General features: G+C 36.2%; 1 protein-coding gene across 1 annotated transcript in view; it reads left to right on the forward strand.

The window, feature by feature from the left end:
* Nucleotides 1–14917, forward strand: part of Tbc1d5 (TBC1 domain family member 5) — a 462126-nt gene that overhangs the window by 21924 nt on the left and 425285 nt on the right. Inside the window, exon 2 of the mRNA XM_021186156.3 lies at nt 14126–14188. The gene's annotated coding sequence lies outside the window, so the exon portion shown is untranslated. The remainder of the gene's footprint in view (nt 1–14125; nt 14189–14917) is intronic.

The raw sequence follows: 14917 nt of genomic DNA on the forward strand, positions 1-14917 counted from the left end.
GCATCCAGGGTCTTCAGGATTCCTGGATTTCAGGACCCTGTAAACCTTTGTTTCCAGGTTGATTTTTTTTTTTGTGTCCTCCTCAGTTTATTCTTCTTGATTCCTTATTAATCTTCCTAAAACATGTCTTTGGTCATTTCCCCTAGAAACTTTTGATTCCTTAGACTCTTCAGACTGGGTACCATGCTTCTATAATTTGATTTTCACCATGGCCCATACGTCCTATCCATTCCGTCAGGGGACGATAGATCAGTGAGAGGATAGATCAGTTTCCTTTCGGCTCTTTGGTTCTGGAACATGAGAGATGTGGAGAGGAGGTGTGCTGGGATGCTTTCATTATCCACACTGTCTTCAGATTCTCCCCAGCCTCCTTTTTAAATTTGAAATACTGTCAGGGTAACTATATTTTTGTATTTTATTTTTTAGTGTTAATGCTAGTGAGATATTGTTTCCTATCTTTGTGGTGTTCCTTTTAGTTTGTAATCTGCCTTAGTCATCTAGTCTGGTTATGGTTGCAGTAACTGAGAGTGAAATTGTTAATCATTTCAGTGTGCCAGAGCATCATACGTGGTTATGTGGACAGGCGCCTGTATCAGAAACCCTAAAAGGGTTGGTTATATAATTTGAGAACTTTTATTAGAAAATAGCAGCAGACATTTCACAGAACTAATAAACAGGGTTGTCAGTTGATGTTTTTTGTGAGGACTGGAATTTAGTGATTACGTAGTTTAGATTTGTTTTTTTTGTTTTTTGTTTTTTTTGTGGCAGAAGGGGAGAAAGGCTTGGAATGTGTGCTTAGGTCACCATTTTGATTTAGTTTGCATCCGTTTTTAAGGTCAGTTTGAAAACTTAACAGATTCTTTGATTGGATCACTGGTAGGCATTTTTATTGTAAATGTCTGATTGTTTATTTGTAGTCTGCTTTCGTATTTAGAGGTCAGCATTAAAAGTGAAAATTGTACTATAAGTGATGATATCATTCAACATACTTCAGTCAGTTATTTTAACAGTTTGGTCTTGAAAGCTTTAACAGGAAATGTAGATGAAGCATTATAATCCTGAGTCTTCTGAGAAGAAAAGGTTTTAAGATTGAAATAATTCAGTATATTAATATTAATAGCATGGATTCTCAAAAATGTATGTGTGTATGTGAACGGGAGGGAGGAAGGGAGGGAGAGAGGGGAAGAGGGAGGGAGAGGAAGGGAAGGGAATATATATATAAATACTTATAATATATATTTTTTCTTACTGAAGTTTAGAGGCATTATTTTTTTTATTACCTCTTCCATTCCACTTGATCTCAAATACCTTCTAGTAGTACTTTCCATTTGGATAATTAGGGATTTATTTCCTTAGAGAAGCAATCAGCATAGATTGTCAGGTTTTGTTAAAGATGATTGGAAATAGCAAATATTATGTGATGGTAGGAATGTATGTTGGTAGAGATACTTAGTGGAAAATCGGGCAGTATCCAGGTAAGGAGAAAGTACACTTGCCCCATTCTTTCTAGAGACATTAGGGCAGAGGTTCTCAAAAGGACCATCTTACAACTAGGCTACATTTAGCAATATCTGAAGATGTTCTTGTTTGTCATACAGGGTAAGTGTTATTGATCTCTACTAGACAGAGGTAAGTGATATTGCTAAACTTCCTACCTACAATAAGCCACAAACATAAGCATTACTTATTCCCAAATATAGCTTCTCTGCTGAGAAGCTTACTGCTCTGAGAAAATACATTCTCTGGAATACAAATTGGAAATGAAGAAGTCAAAATATCACTGTTTGCAGATGATATGATAGTATATATAAGTGACCCTAAAAATTCCACCAAAGAACTCCTGAACCTGATAAACACTTTCAGTGCAGCAGCTGGATATAAAATTAATTCAAACAAACGAGTGGCCTTTCTCTACACAAAGGATAAGCAGGCTGAGAAAAAAATTAGGGAAACAACATCCGTCACAATAGTCACAAATAATATAAAATACCTTGGTGTGACTCTAACTAAGGAAGTGAAAGATCTGTATGATAAGAACTTCAAGTCTCTGAAGAAAGAAATAGAAGAAGATCTCAGAAGATGGAAAGATCTCCCATGCTCATGGATTGGCAGGATCAATATAGTAAAAATGGCTATCTTGCCGAAAGCAGTCTACAGATTCAATGCAATCCCCATCAAAATTCCAATTCAATTCTTCACAAAGATAGAAAGGGCACTTTGCAAATTCATTTGGAATAGCAAAAAACCTAAGATAGCAAAAACTATTCTCAACAATAAAAGAACTTCTGGGGGAATCACCATGCCTGACATTAAGCTGTACTACAGAGCAATTGTGATAAAAACTGCATGGTAGCTGGGCGTGGTGGCGCACACCTTTAATCCCAGCACTAGGGAGGCAGAGGCAGGTGGATTTCTGAGTTCGAGGCAAGCCTGGTCTACAAAGTGAGTTCCAAGACAGCCAGGGCTATACAGTGAAATCCTGTCTTGGAAAAAAACCAACAAAAAACTGCATGGTATGGGTACAGCTACAGACAGGGAGATCAGTGGAATAGAATTGAAGACCCAGAAATGAACCCACACACTTATGGTCACTTAATCTTTGACAAAGGAGCTAAAACCATCCAGTGGAAAAAAGACAGCATTTTCAACAAATGGTGCTGGCACAACTGGCAGTTATCATGGCGAATTGACCCATTCTTTTTTTTTTTTTTTGGTTTTTCGAGACAGGGTTTCTCTGTGTAGCCCTGGCTGTCCTGGAACTCACTCTGTAGACCAGGCTGGCCTCGAACTCAGAAATCCGCCTGCCTGTGCCTCCCAAGTGCTGGGATTAAAGGCGTGCGCCACCACGTCCAGCTGAATTGACCCATTCTTATCACCTTGTATAAAGCTCAAGTCTAAGTGGATCAAGGAACTCCACATAAAACCAGAGACACTAAAACTTATAGAGGAGAAAGTGGGGGAAAAAAACCTCAAGATATGGGCACAGGGGAAAAATTCCTGAACAGAACAGCAATGGCTTGTGCTGTAAGGTTGAGAATCGACAAATGGGACCTCATAAAATCACAAAACTTCTGTAAGGCAAAAGACACTTGTCAAAACAAAAAGGCCACCAACAGATTGGGAAAGGATTTTTACCAATCCTAAATCTGATAGGGGACTAATATCCAATATATACAAAGAACTCAAGAAGGTGGACTCCAGAAAATCAAATAACCCCATTAAAAATGGAGTACAGAGCTAAACAAAGAATTCTCAGCTGAGGAATACTGAATGACTGAGAAGCACCTGAAAAAATGTTCAACATCCTTAATCAACAGGGAAATGCCAATCAAAAGAAGCCTGAGATTCCACCTCACACCAGTCAGAATGGCTAAGATCAAAAACTCAGGTGACAGCAGATGCTGGCAAGGATGTGGAGAAAGAGGAACGCTCTTTCATTGCTGGTGGGATTGCAAAGTTGTACAACCACTCAGGAAATAAGTCTGGAGGTTCCTTAGAAAATTGGACATAGTACTACCGGAGGATCCCGCAATACTTCTCCTGGGCATATATCCAGAAGATGTCCCAACAGGTAAGAAGGACACATGCTCCACTATGTTCATAGCAGCCTTATACAATTTGCAAGACACATGAAACTCAAGAAGAAGAAAGATCAAAGTGTGGATACTTTGTTCCTTTTTAGAATGGGGAACAAAATACCCATTTAAGGAGTTACAGAGACAAAGTTTGGAGCTGAGATGTAAGGAAGGACCATCCAGAGACTGCCCCATCCAGGGATCCATCCCATAATCAGCCACCAAATGCAGACACTATTGCATATGCTAGCAAGATTTTCCTGATAGTACCCTGTTATAACTCTCTCTTGTGAGACTGTGCCAGTGCCTGGCAAATACAGAAGTGGATGCTCACAGTCATCTATTGGTTGGAACACAGGGCCCCCAATGGAGAAGCTAGAGAAAGTACCCAAGGAGCTAAAGGGGTCTGCGACCCTATAGGAGGAACAACAATATGAACTAACCAGTATCCCTAGAGCTTGTGTCTCTAGCTGCATATGTAGCAGAAGATGCCCTAGTTGGCCATCATTGGGAGGAGAGTCCCTTGGTCTTACAAGGATTATATGCCCCAGTACAGGGGAATGTCAGGGCCAGGTAGTGGGAGTGGGTGGGTTGGGGAGCAGGGTGGGGGGAGGGTATAGGGGACTTTCGAGATAGCATTTGAAATGTAAATGAAGAAAATAGCTAATAAAAAATTGTTGTTTTTTTTTTTAAAAGACCAAGTAAGTAGATTGATGTATCAGTAGATCTCAAAACTACTATTGAATTGAAAAGTAACAAGTATTTTTAGTGTGATACATTTATGATGATTGAAAGATATATAAATACAACTTTATTATGTAATTAAAAGATGAGATGTGAATTTACCTCCATACTAGGAGTGTGGCTACTATTGAGGAGGTGACTCTAGAGTAGTGGTTCTCAATCTTCCTTGTGTTACGACACTGAAATAAAGTTCTTCATGTTTTGACCACCAACCTTAAAATTGTTATTAAGGTTGCACTGTTAACTTCATGAGTTTAATTTTGCTACTGTTATGAGTTGTAATGTAAAGTTTTGATATGCAAATGGTCTTATGTCACCCCTGTGAAACAGTTGTTTGACCTTTCTAGGGGATATGACCCACAGCTTGAGAACTGCTGCTCTAAGGTAGACCCTCCTCTGTAGAGACTGTGTCCATTAGCTTCAGTTTATTTTTTATACTGTACAGAGAATGAACAGATACTCTTTTACATTCATTTCAACTAGAAGGCATGATATAAATTTTACTCAATATAAATTTTGATTGGCAACAACACAGATATTGTAATGGTACTATGCGCATTTCTTAAAAATACTTTTGCAAATTTCAACCTGAAAAGCGTGTTAGTAAATTTGCTGAAAGGCTTAGTATAGCATGTTTATGTTTTTCCATGTCTTCCTGTGTCAGAAGATGTCTTGGCTTTCCATAAAGATATATAAACATGTCTTTTGTTATTTATGTGTCTTTTATGTGCAATGGTGAATGAACTGCACTAAGTAACAGTAACTATTAAATTTGTGTCTAATTTACAAAGATAAAAACCAGCATAAAGGATTACTAAACTAGTTTGTCCATCTGATTTTTGTGAGGTAAAATCTTGATAACATTGTTTCTATAGGAGAATATAAAGTATTTCTCTTGCTTAGATCTTTGTTACATTGTTTTTTGTTGTACAAGTTTTCGATTAGAGTAGTTTAAGTCAGTAAACATCCATGAAGTAAAATTTGGTCTCTTAAAGTGATTCTAGAAATTTATTCATAAACTATTCATAGAGTTCTTGTTGACTAACATATTTGACATGGGCTGCACTTGACTATATACATTTTACAAATGTTATTGAAGATTGAATATGAGTGTAGTAATATCTCTGATAACACAAGGATTAATTTTAATATAAAACAAAATGACAGTAAAATGAAATGGAAATGGTATATAACCTTAGCTTTTCTTCATGTGACATGAGAATAAGTATCTCAAACATAGTATAATTAAAAGTTATAATAACTATTCTTGATGTCTTTGAATTTAAATTATCTTAAATTAAGTAACAGATTTAAATTGCATTTATAATTATATAGCAGTTTATACTTTTTAAACAAAAAGCATTTACCAAAAATTATCCCAAGTTTAGGGAACCTAATTTAAATTGAAAAACTTTAAATAACCTTTAGTTAATTATTTTTATTTACATTTGTTAGTAGGAACTTAAATCCAAAAATAATAACCTATATATCTTTACATGTAAATGTCAATCTAATCAAAAGATGACTGAAAATTAACGACTTTATTTACAAAAAGGTCGTAGAATTTTAGATCTAATTTTTTTGTTAAAAGATTTCATATAAATTATAAGAATAGCTTAATTGTAAAATTCATAACGATAATTTAAATTCAGAATATTTAATTTATTATAATTTCAGCTCAGATATATAATTATGAATAGTTAGGATTTTCAGTATATAGAATTGAAAAGAAGTCACATAACCTTTTAAGATAATTTTTATAATTAGGTGAGAACAAGGCATGAACTATTTCTACTTGATTTTCTTGCTAATATTTACAGCTTAACACTAGTGTTAGTTCTTAATTGATAGGAAAGTTGATGATAAAGTAGTTGGCAAGTATTCTTTTGTAGAATAATATGTAGTGAATTTTAAGAATTAACCATTGAAAAATAAAATGCTACTTCAAAAGTTTCAGAAGAACCTAGCCTGGTGGTTCAGGCTGAAATCCCAGGTACTTGGCTGGTGGAAGCAAGAGGATCAAAAGTTGGAGGATAGCCTTACCAATTAAATAATGCCCCACTCATCCTAAAAGAAGGAAAAAAAGAGGAAAGAAAAGCAGACTGGGAATATAGCTCAGTGGTAGGAACCTTGTCCAGGGTGTGTGAGGAGGCCCAGGGCTTGTTTTCTGGTAACACATTAATGTGTGGGGTGGACATTTGCATGTAATCATGTGTTTGTATTGGTCTGTCTGTGTATATAAAGGTATTCTTAATTCATTTATGTGTTCAGTTTTTTAGGGAATAATAGCTGGTTAACTCTAAAACTTTCATATATTTTCTTTAAAATATAAAATTTGAGCTATTTTTAAAAGAAGAATAGTATTGTGATTTGAGCAGTTGACCTTTCATGCAAAGCAGGCTGTGTTCTTGTCAGTTGTGGACTTTAAAGGGCTGCTTTGGAGTGGGGAAAGAGTTGCTACGAGCATCATTACAAGGCAGTATATTTCACATGGAAGAGAAATGCCTAAGATACGAATTTGAGGTTGTATTTCCAGAGCAGTGGCTAATGCAGCGCCTGCTTTATAGATGTTTTGGAATAAGTGTCTGTGATCCTGACTCTTGGTTTTTGTATTTAGATATTGTGGTTTTGGTTATTAAAATCTCCACAATAATGTTCACATGCTCATTGACACTGACAGATTTAGATGTAAGCCTTTTTTTTTTTGGATGAAAATTAAAAAGTAATACCCTTACAATTACTTTTACTATTTAAAATTTATTTTTAAAGTATATTAAGTTTTATTTTATTTTGTTCAAAATTTTGTTTACTTATTTATCTTTCATATTTAAAATGAAAAAGTCACAATTTGGGGAACATTTTTTTTTGTATGTGAATATGCATTTTAAAGCCTGCTTTAAGGAAAAAAAAGGAACTGGGATACATATGGTATAGGTATAATGATAACAGTAAAATCTCAAAAGTCACCATGTATTAGTTTATTTATATATTTGTCTTAGAATGGGTTGGTATTTAAGCTTGGTATGTGCTGTCAAAGTTTGAAATGGTAAGGCCAAATAGTCTCCTATCCTGAACATTAATAGCTAGTTGTAGTAGCTTATTTTCTTTTTACTTCACCATAAACTTCTGACTTAAATTTAGTTTTAACTTATTAAATTGTTTGCTGTTTTCTCAGGCATTATATCATTACAGAACAGGCATAGTTTGGAGAATTCGCAAATTTGAGAATCCTACCACTGATTTTCTCTTATGGTTTAACTCTCTCTCTCTCTCTCTCTCTCTCTCTCTCTCTCTCTCTCTCTCATGTATGTATGTATGTATGTATGTTTGTATGTATGTATGTATGTAGGCTGCACATGGATTTCAGTGAACATGGGTCTCACTGATTCACCCAGATGAGCTGCACAGTGAGCCTCAGAGATCCTTAGGTCTGTGCCTCCTCAGTGCTAGGATCATAAGAGGGTGATAAACACTTTCCAGACTGAACCATCTTCCTAGCAACATAACCCTTTACTTTTTATGGCTGATTATGGATGACAGTTTTTAGCTACACTTAGTCTTTACTTTGATGGGAATTTTAATCTTTTCTTTTTTTCTATTTAAATTCTTTTTTGCTATTCTTAGAGGTAGGTGTTGATGAATCTTACCAACTCCAGTTAGCAATTTCATTGAAACACAATCTTACTAAATTATTTGTATTGGGTGGCTCTGAGTCAAGTAGGTTATTATTATTATTATTATTATTTTTAATTTGCTATGTATGCCTAATGATTGTCTTTTCAATTCTATGGTAGCATGAAGTGGATTTTAAATATTATTCTTTTTACATATTGCATGATATTACTAATACTAAGTCTTTAGCCATTACTGAATCTTTTTTCATATATAGCCAGGATTCCTTTGAGCTATTGTGATGCTTCGGTTAGTTATATATCAAATATTAGAAAAAACAAATATTTATGAAGGTATTATGTTTGTCTTTGTATGATGCCACAGTTTCAGTTTACTTAGTAGATTTTACATTTACATTTGATTTCAGAATATTTTAAATGATCCTGTCTTGTGAAATAAATTTAGAGTTTCTAGTATAAATACGAGCACCAACATCTTCAAAAGAACTGTATTTGAAAGTAAAAGAATCTGTTGTATTTGAAGTATTTAAAAGATAAGTATGCTGGTATATGTAGCTCACCTCATGGTGAAGAGAATAGATATTGAAAATTGGAAACCTGTTCAATGTAATTGAAAATATTTTCAGTTCTCAGTACTGTTGTAATTCTTTATTTGTATAGTGTATGAGTGTTTCTATACACAATTGTATGTATAAATATGTGTACATATTTGCATATAAACCACAGCATATGTAAAAGTAAGAAGACAAGGTCTCTGTCAGTTTTCCTTTGTGTATGCCAATTCTGCATCTTCTTGGCAGTTCTTCTGTCTTTTCCTTCTATTTTCCATTAGCAAGTTGAATATTATATATAGTTTCTTTTTTATGTTTTTTAATAATATTGATATGTGGCAGGATTTTCCCTGTCCAACCAAAGGCCTCCTGCTGCACTAATATTTAAACTAATTGGAAAGGGAAAATCCTGTCACATATCACCCTTTCTCTTTAAATAAATTAAAAAAAGATCCTGCCACATTGATCTATTAATATTAAAAACACATTGTTTTTATGGGTGTTTTGCCTCCATGTTTGTATGTGTCATGCGTGCCTGGTACCCTCAGAGACCAGAAGAGGGCATTGTAACCCTTGGAACTGGAGTTAGAAATGGGTTTGAGCTACCATGTGAGTGCCGAAAATTGAACTTAGGTCCTTTGGAAGAAGCCAGTGCTCTTAACTGCTAAGCCATCTGCAGCCCCTCTATTTGTATTTCAGACCAGTGCTTTTCAAAGTATCATAACAAAGACAGTGCTGAGGGACAAAATGATTTCATTTTTCTATGATGAATTAAAGACAAATTGAGAGTGTATGTCTAGAAACTTTTATAGTAATCTTCCATTGTTGTGGCATCTAAGAGTGTGATGCAAACTTTTACTGTATTTTACAAGGTTTGTCTTTAATACATTGACAGTGTGAAGGGTTGATTTCCCTCAAAGGTAGCTTCTGTTCTTTTTATCTTTCAGGTGGTTTTACATCGTTTCTTTTTGCCTTCTTTTCATTTGAGATAAATCTAGAAGATGAATTTCTTTTCTGTTTAAAAGAACTGATTTGTTGTAGCTCTACCTTTTACGCTGAATGAAAATTACACATTTTTATTTTATGACTGTTAGCTGTGTAACCTTTTGTTTTTTAAGCCACTTTTACTAAATAATAATTCAAAAAATTGAATGCTCTGCTATCTAGTTCTACTCTTGTTTATACTGTTTTTTGCTAATTGCATATGTTATATATACATATACACATGCACATAGCTTGTGTGTGTGTTTGAGACACACAGACAGACAGACAGACAGACACATACACAGAGCAAGAGGGAGGGAGGGAGAGAGGGAGAGAAAGAAACAGAGACAGACAGACTGACTGCTGGAGTAGTGTTTGTTTTAAAGGATACTTTATGGTCTCATTCCAAGAGAATTGTTGCAGTGTCAAATGACAACATTTTATTTTATTTTATTTTTTTCCAGTTGTCGTATCTTTCTTTCTTTTTTAAATTTAATTTTATTTGTAATTCATTTTTACACTCCATATTCCATTTCCCGCCCCTCCCCATCCACCTTCCAACTGCTCCACATCCCACACTTCTTCCCCACCCAATCCTCTCTCCACTTGGATGCCTCCACCCCCCACCCCACCTGACCTCTAAACTCCCTGGGGCCTCCAGTCTCTTGAGAGGTACATAATCTTTGAATGAATACAGACGCAGAAGTCTTCTACTGTATGTGTGTTGGGGGCCTCATATCAGCTGGTGTATGTTGTCTGTTTGGTGGTCCAGTCTTTGAAAGATCTCTGGTGTCCAGATTAATTGAGACTGCTGCTGGTCCTCCTACAGGATCGCCCTTCTCCTCAGCTTCTTTCAGCCTCCCCTAATTCAACAACAGGGTCAGCTGCTTCTGTCCATTGATTGAGTGCAAATAACTGCATCTGACTCTTTCAGCTGCTTGTTGGGTCTTTCAGAGGGCAGTCATGATAGGTCCCTTTTTGTGAGTGGTCCATAGCCTCAGTAATAGTGTCAGGCCTTGGGACCTCCCCTTGAGCTGGATCCTACTTTGGGGTCACTGGACCTTCTTTTCCTCAGACTCCTCTCCATTTCTATCCCTGTAATTCTTTCAGACAAGAACAATTATGGGTCAGAGGTATGACTGTGGGATGGCAACCCCATCCCTCACTTGATGTCCTGTCTTCCTGCTGGAGGTAGGCTCTGTAAGTTCCCTCTTCTTACTGTCAGGCATTTCATCAAAGTTCCCTCCTTGTGAGTCCAGGGAGTCTCTCACCTCCAAGATCTCTGGTGTATTCTGGGGTCCCCTCAACCTCCTATTTCCTCAGGCTGCCTGTTTGCATTCTTTCTGCTGGCCCTCAGGGCTTCAGTCCTTTCCCCTCATCCAATACCAGATCAGGTTACCTTCTACCCACCAACTGGTCAACCCCCAACCCTCCCACCGCTGTCCACTTTCCCTTCCAAGTCCCTCCCTCCCTCCCCACTTGTGATTGCTTTCTTGTCTCTCCCAAGTGGGACTGAGGCCTCTTCACTTGGCTTTCCTCCTCGATGTTGAGCCTTTTGAATTCTGTGGACTGTATCTTGTGTATTCTGTATGGGTTTTTTCTTTTTTCTTTCAAAACATGGATTAATGACTAGTAGAGATAATAGGGGAAGTGACTAGTAGGTGTGACTGTACAGGGGTAATAGCAAGGAGATATTTGTGATTTCTCTAGAAATTATTTTATATTAGAATATAATATTTTGAAATAGCAACTTTATATAGTTCTTGACTTTTGATAGATTATCTTCGGAGCCTTGTACATCAGAATATAAATTCATTTTCACCATCTTAGGAGCATTCCCTTAAGAATGAAAGATGGCTTTTGAGTTTTCTTATTGTTTCTAAATTTTCTGTATTTGTATATTGCTTATGTGGGCACTATAGTTTATTGCTACCCAAATAGTAAAGTAAAACATAATTTGCCAATGACTTTTGAATATGTATCATAATGTGATTGTTGTATCTTGTTTTCAATCCAGCTAGAAACCAGTACCCCTAGGTGTATCAAATTTAGTACATATGACTTCTGTGGGTTTTTTGTTTGTTTGTTTTTCGTTTATAATATTATCTTTTTTGCCCCCCTGAGACAGGGTTTCTTTGTGTAACAGAACCCTGGCTCTCCTGTTCTTGCTTTATAGAGGAGGCTGGCCTCAAACTCACAGAGATCTGCCTGCCTCTACATCCTGAATACTGGGATTAAAGGTTTGTGCCTTCACGCCCTGTGTCTATCATCATTTTTATTTAAAAAATTTACTATATAAATATACATACTTGAATGTTTTTCCTTCTTTAATGTCTACCCCATGCTCCCATCTCCCTACTTACCCCAGTGTTTTTTTTAATTCTCTTTCTTTCTTTTTTGTTTTTGTTTGTTTGTTTGTTTTTTCGAGACAGGGTTTCTCTGTATAGCCCTGGCTGTCCTGGAACTCACTTTGTAGACCAGGTTGGCCTCGAACTTAAAACAAAAAAATAAACACAAAACAGAAAGCACAATAAAATCCCCCACAAAAATGAAAATGAAAACAAATGAAAGACTAGTGTCTTAATTATTCTCTTGCTATGAATAGACATTATGACCAAGGCTACGGGATCAGAGAACTGTAAGAGTGGGGTAACTCTTCCTTCCCCTCTGCCCCCCCTCCCCGCCCTGTCCAGGACATTACCTACCATAGTAGCCAGGTTAAATTTTCTCTCCCCTTATAAGGTCATGTAGGGCAGTTGCTGGAATCCCCCTGTATGCAAATGAGATATCGCCTGTGCCCTGGCCTGGCCAATAATGTACACTTTCCAGAAAGCCCCTACCCAGCCTACAAAGGTTTAAGTGAACCTTGTTCCCCCCCATTAATTGTGTTACCACTGCTTGAGGTCTCTTCCACAACTGGCTGTTCTTATTGTTCTCAAGATCTGCCTGTCGAGATTGCCACGCTAAGGTCAGGAGGCAAAGTCTAACCAGCACACGACACCTCAGCTAATGAAGTATTGAACTGGGGGCTTGCTCATAATTTTTGAAGGTTAGGTTATTAGGGCAGGTACTGAAGCAGTAGCTGAGCTTTACATCTTGGTCTATAGGCATCAATCAGAGGAAGACTGGGCCTGCTGTAGGCTTTTGAAACCTCAAGCCCACTCATAAGAAAGAAGGCCCACCTTCTTCAACATGGCCACACCTCCTAATCCTTCCCAATCACTTCACCAATTTGGTACTAAGCATGCAAATACATGAGCCGTAGGGGCCATTGTTACACTATCATAACTAATATGAAAACAGTGCCTGAACAAACCAAAATAAAACAACAAGTCCACATTAGTCAGGCTTTTCTAAAAGAGCAAAACTTACAGAAAATACACACTTTTCCCTCCTTCCCTCCCTCCCTCCCTCCCTCCCTCCCTCCCTCCCTTCCTCCCAAGGTCCAAGAACATAAGTACACCAGGCTAGATGTCTCATCTGGTCTTCAGTATATTGCCAGAGTCCTGAAAAAGTAAGCTCTAATACTAGTGAAGGAATGGACAAGCAGACAAAGACAGCAAGTTTCTTTCTTCCATGTCCTTTCTATAAGCTGTCAGCAGAAGGTGGGGGCTCCAGATTAGGTGGATCTTCCCACTTCAAAAAATCTGTATTAAAAGTGGGTCTTCCCACTTCAAATGATTTCATTGTAGTGAAGTTGACAAGCAAGAATAGCCATCACAGGTGCTTTTAAGATTTATTATTACTATGTTTAATTCTGTGTGGTCATATGTTCCTAGAGAATGCAGCTGTCTAAAAAGGCTAGGGCATTGGATTGTTACCCCGGAGTTGGAGTTGTATGGGTGGGGTGTGTGTCTTTCTGCTGAGAATGGAACTCTGGTGTTCCTGATAATCTGTGTCCCCACTTAACCACTGAAGCATTACTTCAGCACCTCAAGTAATTTAATAGTAGTAAATAGTGTTTTAGGAAACAGTTGATAACTTTAAGGCAAACTATAGAACTTAAAGGTTGTATATTGTATGGCAGAATGTTTTTGTATTTTTGAAAAAAAATTGATAGCTGATAAAACCATTTTTATGACTACTTTGCTGCTTAGTATTGTTTTTAAAAATGTTTATAACTTCAGAGTTAAGTAAGTGAAGAACAAAAAGCTAACAAAATCCTGAAAGTTTATGGACAAATCAGGACTATTTCAAGCTTTCTGTATTTTGTGGAACACATGAGAAACTAGATAAATGTTCAATGAGGACTACTTTATGTCTTATAGTTTGACCCTATGCTATGCTAGGTAGAGTGTGACTTAATTCTGATTGTAACAGTTAAATGATCTCATTGTATTCTTTCCAATATTTTGAGGTTTTCAAATTTAAGGACACGTAAACGTTCTTAAATTCAGATGTCAGCCAGTTACTTTGTCATGTTTTGTCTTCATATCTGAAATCATGCGAATCGTTCCAGCTTATATGTCAGCTTCAGTAGAAAAAGCTTCTTGCTGAGGCTGAATTTCTAGAACTTGACATAGTTTGTGACTAATGTGACTTACTTCCATTATTTTCTGTACTCATAAAATATGGCTTACATGTGAATGAAATGCTGTCTGTGTTAACTAAGGTTGTGCTTGCTGTTGTCCCACTGCAGAACATTTCTAATGACTTGGTGAAGATAGGAAAACCGTCGGAAAGGCTGAAGTACTGTCAAACTGTAAGTATATTTTTGAAAAGAAGTTTAAGAATATCCATGTCTTTTTGCTTTGGAGAAAATATATTAAAGATATATGCAAAATATGGAGGTGGACATTATAATCATCTTAATAATTTATAAGAACTAATTCTGTGTTGCTTTTAAAAATTGAAAATGTGGTTTTATATATTAAGATGAGGATTTTCCCAATAGCATTGACAAATATTTCTAATTCTAACAAGGATTGATCTATTCTGTATACATTTGCTTATTTAAAACTATCAGAATCCAGAAAATCATTGTAATTTTATAGGTTGTGATTTGTTTGGGTGGCTTATTGTTTAGGTTATTTTACAGAATTATTTATTTGCTGATTTATTTATGTATTTCATTATTTATTTATTTGATTATTTAGTAAATTATTTATCTGATGAATTATTAATATATCTTCATGACATGCTTTAAATTATTTATAACTTAATTTTGAGTTTATTGCTTTTAGACGCTGCATTGTTACTGACTAGTTTTGATCTTTTTCTTTGTGGTTCTTAAAAATTAAAGTATTAGCTCTAAGGCAGAGAGTATATTCATTCCAGTGCCATAGACTTCTTTTATTTTTAGTTTGTGGTTAATTTATGACAGTGGTAAGATTTTAGCTATGCTTTGCTGTACAGCATTAAATTTACCCTTTTAGGGTTACCAAAATGTGATAAAGTGTCAGGGTATTGTGTATGTGGTCATTGTGAGTTG

Source organism: Mus caroli, unplaced genomic scaffold, assembly GCF_978045245.1.
Source record: "Mus caroli unplaced genomic scaffold, Mus_caroli_1 scaffold_18, whole genome shotgun sequence".
Classification (NCBI taxonomy): domain Eukaryota; kingdom Metazoa; phylum Chordata; class Mammalia; order Rodentia; family Muridae; genus Mus; species Mus caroli.